Here is a 17550-nt window from a genome sequence, read left to right on the forward strand (position 1 = left end):
CTCTTCTCGATCCATCTGTTCTTGGTTACGCATCTTTTAGTCTCGAACCTTAAAAAAAACTGCACATTTTCCTTTGGGTGCTCGACTTCGAATTTCACCTCTCTGGAAAAGAATATACCCACTTCAATTTCTAGCAAACTCTAAGGTGTCACTATCCTTTCCAGTGGAAAACAGTGGCGTCACAACAAGGGCGTCAAAAAAGGGGGGATTACAGTCATGGCGGATATCGCTTCTTTTTCTTCCTTTTAACACTCAGTTCTTGGAAAAGTCAACCAACGATAAATGCCCAGCAAGTCACGTTAACCCTGGCTACAGCTTTCCAGATGGTACACACATTTCTTTTCCTAGCCTAATAGCCAGCTCCTTTTTCAAGGGTCATATGATGCTACCCATATTCCTTTTGCTAGTCTTCCAAGGTCGCCAAGCTGGAAGGGCCTCCAAACTAACAAGCCAAGCATCACGAAAACCGATAAAGGAATATCTTTGAAGGGAAGGTTCAGTTACCATCATTTTTGGAGTTCAGACACAGCTTTGTAGTATAATACATTTTTTCTCCAAATACCTAACACTTTTAACAATTATATAAAATTTTTATCGTTGCTACATGTTGTTGAAATATCAGACTTAGTCAGAAACCCCAGACTCGGAACTTTAAAGAAAAAAAGGGAGAGAGGGGAATTAAATTCTAAAATTAACAAAATAATTAAACAAATACACCAATAAATGTAAACAGAAGACTTCAGAATTAAAAACATTAAACAAATTCTGAAAGCTCAATAACCCTTCTTACCAAAACTAATCAAATAGCAATTAAATCAAATGAGTAAAATTAAACAAAAAATATGAATTAAGGTTTCTTTAAAAAATTAAATGTAACAAGTTTTCACCTCGAAATTTGTTAAAAGATTAAACACTATAAATTAGAAGTAAATTACAATTAGAACATTAATTAATAAACAACCTTAGCACTTAAAAATAATATTTAATAATAGTCAATACTTTTAAATTTAAGAAATTAATATTACTTTAAATTAGAAGAAAACAAGTTACATAACAGATTTAATTTAATTTAAGAGCAAAATAAGGTGGAATTTACGTTAGTAAATTATTTTTTTTCTCCTCGCAAGACATTGTAAACAGGCTTTGATTTATTTTTAAAGAAACAGTTTCAACAAACATTTACTAATATATTAACTGAGAACATACAATTAATAATTATATATTTTTATTATGTATGACCAAAATGTTTCACTATAGAACTGTTATTGAAGATTTTAATCAGAGCAGAAATGATACAGTTGAAAAATTATTTTTAAATTAGCATTTATAGCACTCAGAATGTTTAACTAATTACATTAAATGTTGCGAAAAATATTTTCCTGAGCATTTTAAAACCGTGTGTTGTTCAGTATTATTCCATTATCTGCTGGGTACTAAACAGTCCTATAAATAGTTAAATAAAACTAAATTAAATATAGCTAGTCGAAAGAGCATTCTGTAATACCGGCTGAATTAATTCCCGTTTAACGCTGACTTTTGCAGTAAATATATATTGTTACGAAATGTACAGGCGCGGTGAGATAGCTTCCCCACAAAGCAGTTTTAGGGTTGCCATAAAATAGCAAGGGAGGCAGGATTGCCACATTTGGAGAGAAATCGCCCATTTGGCGTCAAAATTGGCGATATACCATGGACGGTTGAAGAGCTTTCTGGAACGAATTCTTACCGGTTTAGCCCAGAATGTTCCCGAACACAAGCCGAAAGCTATATAAACCCTGCTGGTCCGCAGTCAGTTAGTGTGTGTGTGCCTCGCATAGAGGGCGATTGAGTGTGTCTCAGAGAGTGTGCCTCATCTAGCGAGCCGTGCGGAGTCGATCGAGTTGACAGCCGGGCAACGAGTTCCGAGTGGGTCGTCGAGTGCATCGAATGAGTCTCTTAGTGTATCGCGATTAGTGCATCGTCGAGAGAGCGCGTTTAGCTCCGGGAATGACTGAACCGAAGAGTCGTGAGCTCCTAGTTGTTGTGTTTTTCTTTTCTGACACCAGTTGTTATGTTATATCCTTCCTTCACGTTCGTACGGGTTTCATAGATTTGGAGTGAATAACGACGACACTTGATGAAGTATCGAAACACACTTTATTAGTCAGTATTGTCAGGACAGCTCCAAGACACGTTTTACAGTCGTCAATGAACTACTATAAAGACGCTGGAACAATCAGCTTCACAGCCATCACACTGTCAGGCAATAACGGTGGAGACAGCTTCCTGCAAAGCACCAGAGTACAGCTCCTGACTCTGCTCGGTCGTTCTCTGAACTCCACGTACTCTCGAGACTCTTTACGCTACAACTCACGATGCACTCGACGACACACGAGCACAGCTCCCGACTCTTCGGTTCAGTCGTTCCCGGAGCTCAATACGCTCTCTCGACGATGCACTCGGGAACATTCTGGGCTAAACCGGTGAGAATTCGTTCCAGAAGGTTCTCAACCGTCCATGGTAGATCGCCAATTTTGTCGACAAATGGGCGATTTATAACCAAATGTGGCAACCCAGCCTTCCTTGCTATTTTATGGCAACCCTGAAACTGCTTTGCGGGAAAGCTTTCTCACCGCTCCTGTACATTTCGTAACAATATGTAAAATGATTGATAGGGTAATAAAATTTCTAAAAGAAGAAAACGAAGGAAATTTTAGCTTAAATGCGAAAAGCTCTTCTGTTTGCTTTATTCTCAGTAAAACAATTATGAACTCATAAATTAGCTTGACTAATTTTAAAACAATAATTTGCGAGCAAGACAACGGTATTGCAATTCCTACTTCATATCATTTTATTGAAAAATCCATTTAATTTCCTTAGTTATGTTGTTTGGTGCCTATGATTCTTAAATTTGCGAGCTGTTCCCAATAAACAACTTGCAATTGAACTTGCGAAGGAATTTTACTTCTTCTTACCGGTTTAGCCCAGAATGTTCTAAATGGAATAAATTTAGCGATATTTCTAACGTACAATGTAAATTTTGCCATGTAATTAGAAACTATAGTCAATTATTTTTAAAAAGGCACTTCAAGGTCTTTGACGCGTCCTCATCTATGACCATAGCGCATACTGTGATCACGGCATAGTACATATTTTAGCTTAAGTCAGCCTCTATTCGTGCCCTTTTCACGATGCGAGACGCTAAACAGAAATGAAGTGCGGGAAAAAGTTAGGGAATTTAAATATCGCGCAGTTGTCGATACTGTAATTATGAGGTAAGCTGGGAGGGGAAAATGATTCTGAAGTGCCTATTTCACAGTCATAATCCATAGAGTGCTGTCATACATCGTTCATTTTAGTACATTATTATTATTTCTTTTACTTTTTCACTTTGCCATTCAGATGGTAAAGTGGTTAGTGACTCTGGCTGCCGTTCCAAAGGGCCCAAGTTCGAATCTCGGAGAAGGCAGGGATATAATTTGTCCATCCCTTCATAGGAGGCAACGGTAGCTCATCTATTCGGTCCTTAATAAACAGGCCAGCTGATCCGGGCTTAGTAGCGGCCGACGTCTATAAAGGGCTAGAGCCCGCCATTGGGATGAGGAGTTATTCACTTTAGAAGTTTCGTGTTTAGCGCAAGATTCGAATTTACAAACAAAATCTTGAAACACCGACAGCTGTTTGCTTTATACGATAGTTACCAGTCTCATTTCATGAAAGACCTGATATTACAAATGTGTGATGGCACTATGACGGTAAGCATCGAAAATTGCTCATGTTAGAATTGATTGCAAGAGCAATTTATGTTGCAGATTACTGCTCTTCGGGCAAATCATAAAAGTAGCTACAAAAATAGCAAACATTATTGGAACAACCTCTTTGCAACACCGCTTTTTTCAAAGCTCTGTTAGAAAATCTTAAAGGTTCTGGTCTCATTCTGCGCACTGAAGCACTTTAGTAATAGAAAGGTTCTTGCAAGATTCGTAACGTTAACTGAAGAAATAAAAAAAAAATCTCTGTTAGTAGAATTGATACGTAATATCGTACTGATAACCCTCCACTAGTGTCTTCCCATCAATATAGTTTATAAGTGCACATACGTATCGTAACTAAAGAAGGGCCTTCTAGAACTGACCAATAAGTTACAAGCAGTATCTTCTGTCCTGTCACGTGCGTTTTGTCACGCCTAAAGCAAACTGAGTGAAAATTTTTTACCGCCCAATTTCCTCTTCAAAAGAGTTAAAACATCATGTGAAAATGTTTAGCGCGAAATTCAATCAGGAAGCATTTGGTTGCGAAAACCATATATACCTAAAATGTCATCACGCGCAGTGTATGAAACTGTATTAACTTATATAAAATATATAAAACTATATATAAAACAGTGCCAAGTTGAAGCTGTCTAGTTATTTAGATTTAGTATATTTCCAACGAGAATGTAACTTTTGAATATGCGCATTCAGCAGTGTCACGCACGTAAAATGCAGGATTCAAAAACATAAGTCTGCAGCTTCTTACTACCTGTTCCCTGATGCTCCTTGAAGCATCCATACGTGTGTTATGGACGCGCTATATACCTTTCAGTCGGTATGCATTAGCAAGGGTTATTTGCGACTGCCATAACCAATGACATATGCTCGCCAGGTATTAGAATATCTATCAACAGTATATCTGCAGCTGCCTATGAGAACTCTACAGTTGCGCCGATAATGCATTCACGTTGAAGTTGCTGAAGTCGGCCCGTACGTGCATTATCATTGATTATGATGCATACTGAATGCCAGACATTTACTTATTTACAATTTAAGTTTGGTTTAGCTATATTTCCATTCTATTCCAGATTTGTTCGAGTACATTAATTTGCCCGATTAGCAGTTTAAGGTATTAGGTGCATTGTTGTTTCGTAAATCTGCCGGGATTTAATCTTTTCTGTTTTTGATTGAAGTTTAAAAATACATGAGTTGTAGCTGATCTAGAAGCATGTATAATAGTTTTAAGGGTATCGAGGTGGAAATAAAAGAGCTTTCGTGAAAGTTGTTTTCGTCTAAAAACGAGAAATCTAAGAATATTGTGGCGTTTTCTAGATATTATGGAAATGGTCTGGCAAAAAACATCTGTGGAACTGATGTGATATGCATGAGTTCACTAATGTATATCTCTGATTTCTCGAAGAGCATATTTAATATTCTAGAGATAAAAGTCATTTGGAATTTGGAGAGCTGGAACGTGGCGAAGAATTCTGAGATTGAGGGGAGGATGTTGTATCCGGTAATAAAATACCGTTTATCGAAATTTCCTAAAAATTATTTACATAAAAATAAAATCGAATGGAATGCCTTAAAATTCACAAGCAGCAGTGATAAAATAAGATTTTTTATTTATTTTTTACTAGTAAATTGGAATTTAGTTAGCACTTTTAAAGGCTTTAAAATGGCTGGTACATTTCGGATGTATCATTTGACGTTATGGTGTTTCGAAAAGGAATTCAATAGAGTTTATCGAAAAGAAATTGGTTCATAAGAAGTGCAAAAGTATATTTGGTTTCAAAAGGAGAAAACTATTACGTGTTATCGAAATAATGCTATTGGAAGTTCATTTTATTGTAAGATCATAAGATACTATTCCATGCTTCACGATATTGTTAAAAAACTCGGGATATTAGAAGAAAAAGATTATGGCAAAATGGGAAGTTCTATGTCAGATTATTACTGAAAATTTGGAAAACTGAAGAAGTGTAATACAGAAAATCAAAAAAAGATATGCTAAAAATGTCATATGAAGAAATGAGGTATATGTCAGACAGAAAGAAAGAGAGAAGGTGTATACGTATTTAGCATACAGAGAAAAAAGTGGAATGCTTCTAAAAATACGTATTAGTGGTTCCACGTATATAGATTCCTTTGTAGACCTCCACACTGAGTAAAGAAGAATAGAAGGGAAAGTTCATAAGATTCTATATTCATTTGAGATAAATAATAATTTTACTTTTACAGGATATGACGTTTTATTTCACTGGTATTCAAATGGAGTAGGGACAATATAGAACTAACGGATTAGATAAGAAACTTATAAGTTTTCTTTATTTTAATAAGCCAGTTATTTTATGTTTTGGGTCTTTACTGTCACTTCTTCCTTCCATTTTCCCGCCAGAATACAAATTAGTTCGCGAGTATTTATAGTGAGATTTTTAGATTGTAAGACCGAGCGTGTTTTGCTACTCGAAGCCATGTTACAAGCTTTGCTAGGTTCCATCTGTTCTTATTTAATTTTAAATAAAAGGTCTTTTATACCCTTCTCAAGTTTCGGTTATTATTTTAGACTTCGCGATGATTCGCTTAACATCTATCGCTAACGTCTGGAAACGTAAATGATTGCAAAATACACCAAATGTTATAAACTGAATTGCAGAACCTAAGCCCTGTTTCGGTGACTAAACGGGATAGTGACATAGGCCCCAATTACCTGTAGGAAAATCAAATAAGAGCCGTCTTCCCGTACTAAAAATTCCTATGACAGACAGCAATCCAGTACACTGATATTATAAATATCTGAATCAAATTAAAGATAGTAAATTCATATCTGCTGCACGCTTTTTAAATTGTAAATACATCTCGTATTATACCGGAATTAACAACTCATTTCATCCAGATAACTTTTTCTATTTTTAAGTAATAGAAATTATCTGTTAGTATTAGTCACATTAAATAAATTAAACTACATAGTATTATTAAATACATTTTATATTCATTTAACTTGTGGATTATTATTCGATAAATATAATAGCTTTTAATACTATAAATATAAAAGTATATAGTATGCTATAATATTAATTACTAAATATGAATAAGAAATAGTATATTATCAAATTATTATTATTAAATTAATAAACGTTTTTATTAATAGTAATAATAAAGTATTATCACTGTTATTAAATTAATTAATTAGAATAACAATTAAAAATAATAAAATTTAACTTCCTTTATAAAGATGTTATAATAGTTTGCATGAAAATTATAGTTTAAAAAAGATTAGAAAGAGAAAAATGATTAACTACAGGAGGTTATTTACATTAAACTGTTTAATTAATTAAATAATATTATTTAATAGTTAAGTACATAAATTTAAAATTCCATTAACTGCTATACGTAGCATTAACTTTCTACTCATTTTCAGCTTTTAAATGTTTTTCTTCTTGATTTTTCAGAAATAATTCATTCATCCATTTATTCAAAAATATAAAATGTAGAGGTAAAAATGCTCTTCGTTCATCCTTGTCGTCACAAATCATCCTGGGAATTAACATTTACAACTTTTAAGCCTGAAAACCAGATATCTTACGATATTATCGTCACGCGATGATTGATTAGTATTTTATTTTTTACGATGGTGTTGTTTCATACCGCGATATTTTAGAACTGCTAATGTTTTCTCTTTTTTTTTTTTTTTCCTCCCACGATGTTTCTATACGACGACGTTTTCACCTTATATTACTTTCTTCGCGGCGTTTTCGTTCGCGATATTTTTGCTGAGATGTTTTCGGCGGGTACGCATTTTTCAATTACTGAAGGAAGTAAGCTCATCCATCTTGTACAGATTTTCTCATGTGGACATGTTCATCTAGAATGTTCAAAACAGTTTTTCAGATCAATCCAGTCTTGCTGCTGTCTCGATGACTTTTAATCTCTTATCACTTAGTATTTCTCTCAGGTAGGGCCCACTAGCGGCCGAGCGGTAAAGACGCTGAACACTGGTAGTTCGGTCTGAGGTTCGAATCCCGCGAACGGGCTTGCTGCATGAGCGTTTTCGTGGTTTTCCCCATGTGTAACGTGTATATGAGCCAGTTGCTCTTAGAAAGCCCTCCACGAAGGCATCCTTCCCTTTAGGCAGATAGCCCTCGTGTGCTTTGCCATACTTCAATAATCTAATCCAATTCTCTTAGACAGGAGCAACATTATCTAATGACAATGCCGCCAATGGTAGACTTTCACGAAAATCCTCTTCTGCGGATCCTCAGCCCCTGTAAAATTGTTTTACCGATTTTTTCACTGTAGAATAAGAAAGGCAGGAATAATAATACGCATGAATCAGTCCTTGTTTTATTTGTTTTGGAATAAGTTCTTCTTTACTGAAACATTTAATCACAGAAAGACACTCAGTTTTAAACATTTCAGCACAACAAACAAATCACTTATTTCAGCAAACCGACGAAAAAGAACGCATACGATTTCTCCAAATAAGTTTTCTAAGTTATTCATTTTGTGTTGCCACTACATATCTGCGAGAGGAGCTTCCTGCCGCACAATTTTTTTTATATGGAAGCCCGTAAGCTTCTGAATCTACCTACATTAATTTAAATATTGGTTACTAAAGTATAATTCCATCGTAATAATAAAATGAAATTTATTACGTCACTGTTGTGATGAGATGTTGATGCAAATGAAAGGTAATATTATGATTCAAGAGAAAGCATTATTATGATATAATTCAGAATATTAGTATAATTCGTATGAAAAAAAAGGCATATTCATACATATGTATGAAAAAAGAAAGACATATATATTTGCAAAGACTTTTAATTTCAAGTAGTGCTATTTTCATTATCACTTATAAAGTTTAAGACCAAAAAAAAGGGAAGCTTTGCCGATCCTTGTACATACGATGCTGAGTTTATTTCTTAATTCTAATAGCACACAGAACTAAAAAAAAAAAACTTTAAAAGGTATTGTTTTTAAGTTTCCGGGATGATGGCTGCTCCATCAAAATGAATCAGTAGAGCTTAATCAGGTTAATTGTTTACCAATATGCAGTTTGTTATTTGCAAACTATGTAAAAGAAAAAAAGAATATAGAGCGTCATTTTCATGCCTCATTTATATTTTTTCTTAAGTGTTAATAAAAAAAATAAAACCGATTTACAGAATATGCTTGAAACGATTGATATTCAAATAAAAGTGTTACGATCTGAATGTAATAGTATCATTGGAAATATGACATTGTAATTTTACAGCAAATTAATAAGAGTCACAAAACAGTCTAAGAAAATATCCCAATTTACATCCTTGTACGAAGTAAAGGAAGTATTGGAAGAATTTCTGGTATTCTATTTCAACGAAAATATAAATTTCAACCGCTCTCGAAACCATTTGAACGATGATTTTGCGTGACACTGTACGCGAAGCCAGTGTATACGCAAGGCCAGTGTACTGAATAAAGGCCTGTTTTTGCCAAAAAGGATTTAAAATGGATTCAGAAGAGAGACTTTTTCTTGACAGCTGTATGTACGTACGTACGTATGTATGCATCTCGCATAACTCAAGAACGTGTAGCCTTAGAACATTGAAATTTTGTATATGGGACTACTATAACATGCAGTTATGCACCTTTCAGTTTCGTTGCAATCGGCTGCACCAATCGTATATAAATACATATACAGGGCGGCTCAAAACTATATGTCAAAAATGTAAAGGCAGGTAGAGGGGATCTGAATAAGTAGATTTCGTATAGGAATGTATGTGTGGTAATGCCGCATTAAAGCGCTAGAACATTAAACAGTATGAATCACAGGAAACTAAAAAGACAAGCAAAGATAAAAGAAAAAAATATTAACAATTTACAATAGGTGCTCAAAAGATCGGTCAACCAACCGCAATACAAGATTCACAAAGGCGGCACGTGGATCAGCGTACATTAAAATTGACGTCAGGCATGTCGAGCACATGTCCAGTAGCAGCAAACAAGCAGGCAACACGATTTTCTACAGATATGATAGGACTGTCGTACACGAGGCTTTTAATATGATCCCAAACGAAGAAATCAAAGCAGGAAATCCAATGCTGGCCGTAGACACGACCAGGGGATCCCTGACATTCCGGCTGAAGTGAGCTAGGGCTTCATTGAGCTGGAACCACATTCGTCTGTGAACAGCTGGAGGAATATCGATGAAAAGTTCAGATAAGACCTGTAAGAAGATGCTACATGTGCGGCCAGTTAAACAACTAGGTGGAATGTACGGTCCTACTAAGCTTTGTGCATAATGCTTGCCCAAACGTAATGGAAAACCTTTCTTGGTAAACGTGTGTTATTGTGTTATGTGGGTTATAATGAGCCCACAGGTGAGAATTATGCATGTTAAACATACCGATCGCGTAAAGGTAGCCTCATTTGTGAATAAAACATCTGAATTGATTGCAGAGAGTGCATAATTGAATGAGAGATCATTTACAGAGAGTGCAACATTAACTAAGTCAGAAGGCAAATAAGCTTAAATGAAATGCAGCAAAAAATGTGTATAATTTAATGGTCCATACAAGGAAGTGTGATGTCCACATAAAATATTCATTAAAAGCATAAAATAAAGAGCATAAATCTTCATTACGAGCATAAACAGTAAAAATATTATTTCCCGTCTAAAGAATTTTTTTGCGTACATGAATATACTGAATTTTTGTATCTACTGAATTTGTTCAACAAGGAAATAAAACTAGTCAATTAAAACTATCTGAGTAATGTAGACATACATTTCGTATGACAATTTTTATTGCGAATTTTGAAGATATCCAGTTATATTGTTTCTTTGAATATCAAGACAAATGATGAAATTTAACATTTTGAATCAAAAGACAAGAGCTTAAATTTAAAAACTGATGAATATAGCAGTTCTCAGGGACATTATATTGGAAATAACTTTTATTAAACAAGATATAAGCATTTTCCCGTAAGTTGTAAATTAATGAATGAAAATATTTCCTTTTTACACCTTTCATGTTGGCATTTATTTGCATTGCATTAAACAACCCGCTTTTCATGAAATTGTATAAGAAATAAACTTCGTCCGCGATTTTATGCAGAAAAATTTTGAAAATCGTCTTTCAGCTGCAGGGTTAAATGATCACCAACAAATATAGAATATTGAAATATTTGAAGTATGCGCAGTCTGATGCCATCGCACATTTTGAAATAAGTAAATAAAAAAATAAAACAGAAAGAAGGGAGGAGAATGTAACGCTATTTCGTATTCTCATTTCTGAGTCGCAAATTCTTATTCTTCGTCGAACTGGAACGTATTTTATTTTCAGCTGTAGCCATTCTGATCTTTGCGCAACACCTGCACGAATTCAGATCCTTCTTTATTTCTTTTCTTTTGCTGAGACAATGCGGAAATTAAAATTGTTTGAAATGGAACGGATTTAAGAATCAAAAATCTGATTATTTATGTCTCGTTGGTTAGAAAGAATATTTTTCTTTTTCCTTCTTTTTTATATTTCTACTTTATTCAAGAGCATACTACAATCTGAGAAAAATATCTAACTCCCACTAACTATAATAGAATGTATTATATAGTACTAATTTATCATTTCTCATGGCATTAATGGAATATTTTATGTCATTTTTTGTGATAAATGAAATAAACTAATGCCAATCTGTTAATCAATTGATTTTTCTATGTAATTAGTATTTGTAACAATAGTACTTAAGCAAAAATTAGGAATTCAAAAATAGGATACGTTTCAAATGACATATTACATCTTTAATAACTGTTTATAACTGTTTTATAACTGTTTTTAGGCATAAGAGGCATACCCCGCAATTAAAATAAAAACGCTATGAAGCAATAAAATATGTGTCATATTTTTTTAATAAATATAACAGAATAGGTGGCCATACCGTTTCTGTTTGGTTAAGACATCTTCATTCTGTATTGAAGTACAGCAAAATATGTTCATAAAAGTACTATAAAAGTACAATACATCACATTCGTTTTTGCACACTTCTGCGTGTAGATCTTGTAATAAATATTGAAAAATATACTTAGGGGAAGATATTTTTAATATATTGCCTGTTCTGTATTTGAAGACTAGCTTGTTGCAAAATAAATACACTAGAGAACAATTTGTAACGCAGTTCCTGCTGATTTCGATTTTTGAGCTGTTTTAGAATTAAATAGGAATACTGATTTCAAAACTGTAATTAGTTTTCTCCTACCAGGTCAGTTTTCTTTGTTTACACCTTATGTGACCACTCTCCGTGGCATCGACCGTGGATCAAGGGTGTGGAACACATTCTAAACTTGTATTTGGTATACCTATAATATGGTAGAGCCCAAAGGGCACTCAAGTGATTGCTACTTTTGTGATGTGAAAATATCACTATATAACAAGAAAAAGAAATGTAAAATAGAGTAACATTCGGTCATATGCAGATGATTTTCTGTTAGTTGTAAACGGCGCTCGAGAACAGAGAATGAAATTAGAGTCCGACATGCTGTGAACTTACAAGTTAGGCAAAAGATCATAAGCTCACTATATCTTCATTCTAAAGCTCAAAGCATACTCATTAGTTCAGGTCGTACTCGTACCCCCTGCCTGAAAATTGATGGAAATAACTAAAATTCTGAAGCACATGAAATGCTTGGGTGTTTACATTGATGACCGAATTACATGGCGCAAAGCAAATGATAGTAGTTTGGAAGGGCGTATATATACACCCGTGGCAGCTAACGCATCGGCTGAGCAAGGCGTATATATACGCCCGCGGCAGTTAAAAAAAAAGTTTCAGTATGTTTATTACCTTCTGTGTTCGTTATGTCCATCTAAAGTTGTCAAGCATTTTTTTTTGTTAGCTAATATGATCAATTATAGGCAATTGCCAATACGTTTTTTACCCACTATATATAACTGCATTGCGTTTTCAAATATATCCTAAATATAACTATATTTTAAGTACTAAAATTAAATTAAGCAAAGGAAGATGTTCAGTTTTATGAACCAAATGCTGTTTCTTTTCATCCTTAATTGATTGTTTCCAAACTTTCCGCTATGCAGTCAGAATCTCGAATAAAACTAAAAAAGCTTTATTTAAAATTAGCGCTTGGAGTAAAGAATAAATAACTTTATTATATTTCCAGAAAGAATACTTAAGCAGCTTTATCTTCCAACTTTTAACAACAACATACAGATTTTACGGAAGATAAAATCTGCAATTCGATAAATTGTACGGAGCAAAATTCAAATATTTAATGCTTAAAAGCACATAAGCTTTTGTAGTTGGCTTTTCTTCAAGTACAAAGAGATTGTCACGCGAATCAGTGATCAAGGTTTCGATGAAACTCAGATAAAAAGTGTATCAAGCTCCTTTCGTGGCCAATAATTTTTTTCTTATACCACGTTGAAAAAATCTAGTCGTTTGCAAAGGCAGGGGAAAAAAGTATATTTTATCTTTCAGGAACGAATTAAAACTATTCAGATCATATTAAGAAATATTCATATTTTTTTAAACAGAACTTAAAAAGTTATTTTATTAAGGCTATATATAATAAATGAAATATTTCAAGCAAATATTTGAAGAGGAGCTTTTTTATGCTTTACTGAGTTTACCTACGGTGTTTATCACGATGATCAAAAGTTCGTCATTGATTTATAAACTATTATCTGATAAGCTACTGAGTTCCCAGTTTGTCTCACATTGTTTGTGGATGGCAATACAATGTAGTAAAGTTAATTTCTCAAATTTCGAAGAGATTTTTTAATTTAAAAATTAAACGAGTTTTCGTACAAGTCTTAGTTGATGAATGAATTAAATTTGTATGAAAGTTTTAACTTAACTTCTGCATTTTTGGCGAATTTTTCAACAACGTTCGGTTTTTCTTTATTTGATGTCCACAATTTTAAAATTTCAACATCTAAACATGAAAAAGGATATAAAGTTTTGAAATTTTCACAGATTATAAAAAATTCTTCGTCCTCTTTGGAAACAAGACAGATTAAAAAAATTAATTGGTGGATTTTCAACATCTTTTTTAATGTATGTTGCAGTTCTGAAGCAGACGAGAAAAAAATCGGTTCTTCTAGCCATCGCTTGGAAACAAACTTTCAAGCTTTCGATCTCATTACATCACACGCTTCATATTACCTCTGTACAAACGAATTTGAAATTTTACAAGATTAGGAAACTAACTCTTACCTTCTTTTAAAACAAAAATGATATAAAAATATTAATTAGGCAACTTTCTATAATTTATTTAAAAATTAGCCGCGTTCTTATAAGCTTTTTTTAAACTATCTCATGGTGTTTGTCGCTAAGGCTGAAACTTCGCGACTGATTTTTTAAACTATTCTACGTATGCGTTTTGAAGACAATCTAAAAATTAAATATTTCCTTTTCCTTTGATGTATATCATGTATAAAAATTTGTCACGTTTATGCTCACGAATTCACGATTATATTTTTTTTATATAAAAACAAAACATTTAATGAAGAGCTTATGTACATTATTTACATTATTGAAAGCACAATTATACATATATTATAAATTTTCCCATCATAGGGCCAAGATTCGTTTATCAAGAACAATTACCGCTATGCGGCCAAGAACAGATCATTTCAAGGCGTCGCCCTCAAGCTAACTAACAGAGTACATTCCTTCTCTGCTGCCAGTCACGTGACCTAGTCGGCGACAGACGATAAAAAATAAAAGAAAAACTGAATCCATCGGAGGTAAAAAGAAATAATTTCAACATATCATATTAATTCACTTCATACTCACAAGTTCAGATATAGATTTATACTCATCTGAAATTGCGCCACTAATTTTGAAACTATATATTTGTGCTAGTATTGTAAATGTATTGTTGTTTACTTTTTCTCTCAGTATTGTAAAGCTACTGTTGTTTTTCTTCTTCCTCAAAGTTTTCATCGAGATTTTACGGAATCTGGGTCCATTTTTATTTGCACTCATTTCCTGAATTTCATTTCGTTTCGCTTTTCCAGCGTGTCAAAAGACTCACCCAGACTTCAGTCAATTATTCATTTTTCCAATCCAGAATTCATTTTATAACCAAGTCGCAGGTTGGTGGAAGGAAAGAAAAGCTTCGTTTTTCATGATTTATTTCCTCTTTTATATTTCCCCTTTGAATTATTTTCATTTACTTCCGAGTTTACTTATAAGGAATTATCTCCCCCTTCCATGAGCCCTGTCGCGGTATAACTGGTAGCAAGGCCAGATAGCAAACTCAAAGATCCGTTTTAGAATCCCAGCGAAAGAATAGTTGTTTCATATTTCCCACTTTGAGAAAGCCTAATGTCTCTACAATATTGCTTGAACTAAAATATGCTGGACAATAACTCGTCGCTATCTGAGTTTGGTAGACTGGGCCTTTTTTTCTTGCCATTTACCTTTTAATTGGAGAAGAGTGTAAAAGAATTACCGTGTTTTCTCATGGCTTAAGTGATTGTACACCCAGCTAGCAAACTGGAAGAACCGCAGTTCGAATCTCGGTGACAGCATAGTCGAATTTTCATGCTTCTAACTTAGAAAACCCAAATGTCTCTTTCCTCGGAGTAAAATGTATTTCATGATAATTCAACACTACCTTTGGATTTTGACGAGAGTGTCTCCCCTTCCCTTCGGTGATACTTTAAATGGGGAAGAATATAAATAATTATCGCATTGCCTTATGCGTACTCTTGCGGTTGTAAGTGAATAACATGTCCAGTTTGCAGTTGGAGGATACGTGGCTCGAATCCCCTTGAGGATATAGGTGGCGTTTCTGCTCTGAAAATAAAACTAGATATTTTTGCAAATATTATTTGTACATAATTTTTAAAATGTTTCTTGCATTTTTCTTAACTCTCTGTTCCATGCTAACTTTCGGTTATTTATTTTCTCAAAAATCTGGTTTCATTCGAATTCATTGAATTTTTCTTTAATATTGCTTAAATTGTAAAAGAATCTCGGTAATCTTATATGAAAAATGGAGGACTAACACGAAATGCAATAAGTTTTGCTAATATAAAAATGACTTGAAAATTTAATTTTAATACGTAATTTTAAGTTCATGCAATAAATAAAAATTAATATAAATTACAAATTTATTTTTCATTTGTAGTTTTTCAATTTAGTATCTTATAATATAGTTGCAGTTTTCAATCTAGGTTTCTTTTCATGTCGTTCAAAGAAGTCCTCGGAATTTTTAATTCGTCAGCTTTTTTTTAAATGTTTTGCATCTCTAAATTCCATCATAGCATTCAATTATTTTCAAACGTAATACTAGTAATTTTCTTTCCAGAATGTATGTTTCCAGATAAAATCAGGAAGGGATTCACCGGTTTTGTATTACCGGCATCTTTTAATTATCAAAATAAAATGGCTATATAAACATAAATTTGTTTATGAAAATTGAGTAAATTTCTTTTAAAATGTTTCTAAAGAAACGGAAACGTAAAAAGGTAAACTTATGATACATGATTTGCTACATAAAGTTTTCATCATTTTCAATATGCAATAAAATAAATTCTCAGTACTATTGCACCAGCTACAACTGATTCATGTAGATATGTACCTTTCGTTTAATTTCTGAATCTTATTTCAGCATTTTTATTTTACTATATGGCGTGGATAACGTAGTACTCTAACGTGAAAGATTCACATTCAGAAAGGGTTTTTTTTATTTAAGAATACTAGAACATAAAATGGATCTGTGACACTTAGTTGACATGTTCCTTTGGAAGATGCCTTTAGCCAATTTTCATTGTTTTTTTTAAGATCTTGGGCCGAAGTTATTAATATAAATGCTTAAGTAAGCACCAATCTGTGGTCAAATTTCTATGGAGACAACAGTTTTTGTGTTACAAATAGTCGGAGTTATGAATGGCTTTCAGGAACGAATTACATTAGTAAATCTTTCACTTTATCTACAATAAAATATATGCAAATAAAAATATCTAAGATACTTGCAGTACTAAGTAACTTTAATTACCATTTAAATGAATAATAAGCTGTAGCTTTTCTGTACTCTCGTGTAATTTTAATTTTGTAGAGCTTTTGAAATAAATCCTGCTTTTGTACTGAGACTTTACTTTCAATAATTTTATTTTCATACTTTGTATACCAAAATTTAAAAATTTCACTTTCGACCTTAAAATTTAAGTAAATATATGTGAAATGTTATGTTTAGTTAGGTTTAAATAATACAGGAAACATACATGTTCACAAACAGAAATTATGCATTGGAACCTAGAGAAAAATATTGTCGATTACCAGTTTGATCTATTACGGATTTGCTGCAGAAACCACTAAATAGTGAAATTCTAATTCTAAATCCTTTTTCGAATTTACAGCATCTTAATAAATTGTACTTCAAAATTACCATCTTCACTAAAATGTAAATTGAAAAAAAAAGTTCCAAAATTCAAAACATATCTGATTTAATTTCCATAAAAAAAGTCTTTTGTGAAATAAAAAAGTAGCAGCATTTTTTGCATGAAGTTAATCAAATTACACAAGTTAACTATGTTCACAGCATATTGATCTTTTCAAGTTTCAAATTTTAATTTAAATAAGTTAAATATTAATTTTCAGTTTTATAAGAAAAGTTTTATCGCAATTCTTTTTTCTTTCTTCTTCCTTTCAGAACTTTCTCTACGTTTGTAAGAAGATGTGAACATAAACTACACAAAAAATAATGAACATTTAATTTTGTCTTTCTTTCTTATCGACAAGCAGACAAAATTAGAAGTTTAACAGAGTTGCCATGCAAACAAAACGCTTCAAAACTTTCTTTTTTTATGCATTTGTT

General features: G+C 33.0%; 1 protein-coding gene across 1 annotated transcript in view; it reads right to left on the bottom strand.

Moving 5' to 3' along the window:
• The window catches only part of LOC118192468 (corticotropin-releasing hormone receptor 1-like), a 523232-nt gene that overhangs the window by 433600 nt on the left and 72082 nt on the right, over nt 1-17550 (bottom strand). The gene's annotated exons all lie outside the window — the stretch shown is intronic.

This window comes from Stegodyphus dumicola, chromosome 10 (genome assembly GCF_044657685.1).
Source record: "Stegodyphus dumicola isolate Sdum_Otavi_A_Nest chromosome 10, ASM4465768v1".
Taxonomy (NCBI): Eukaryota; Metazoa; Arthropoda; class Arachnida; order Araneae; family Eresidae; genus Stegodyphus; species Stegodyphus dumicola.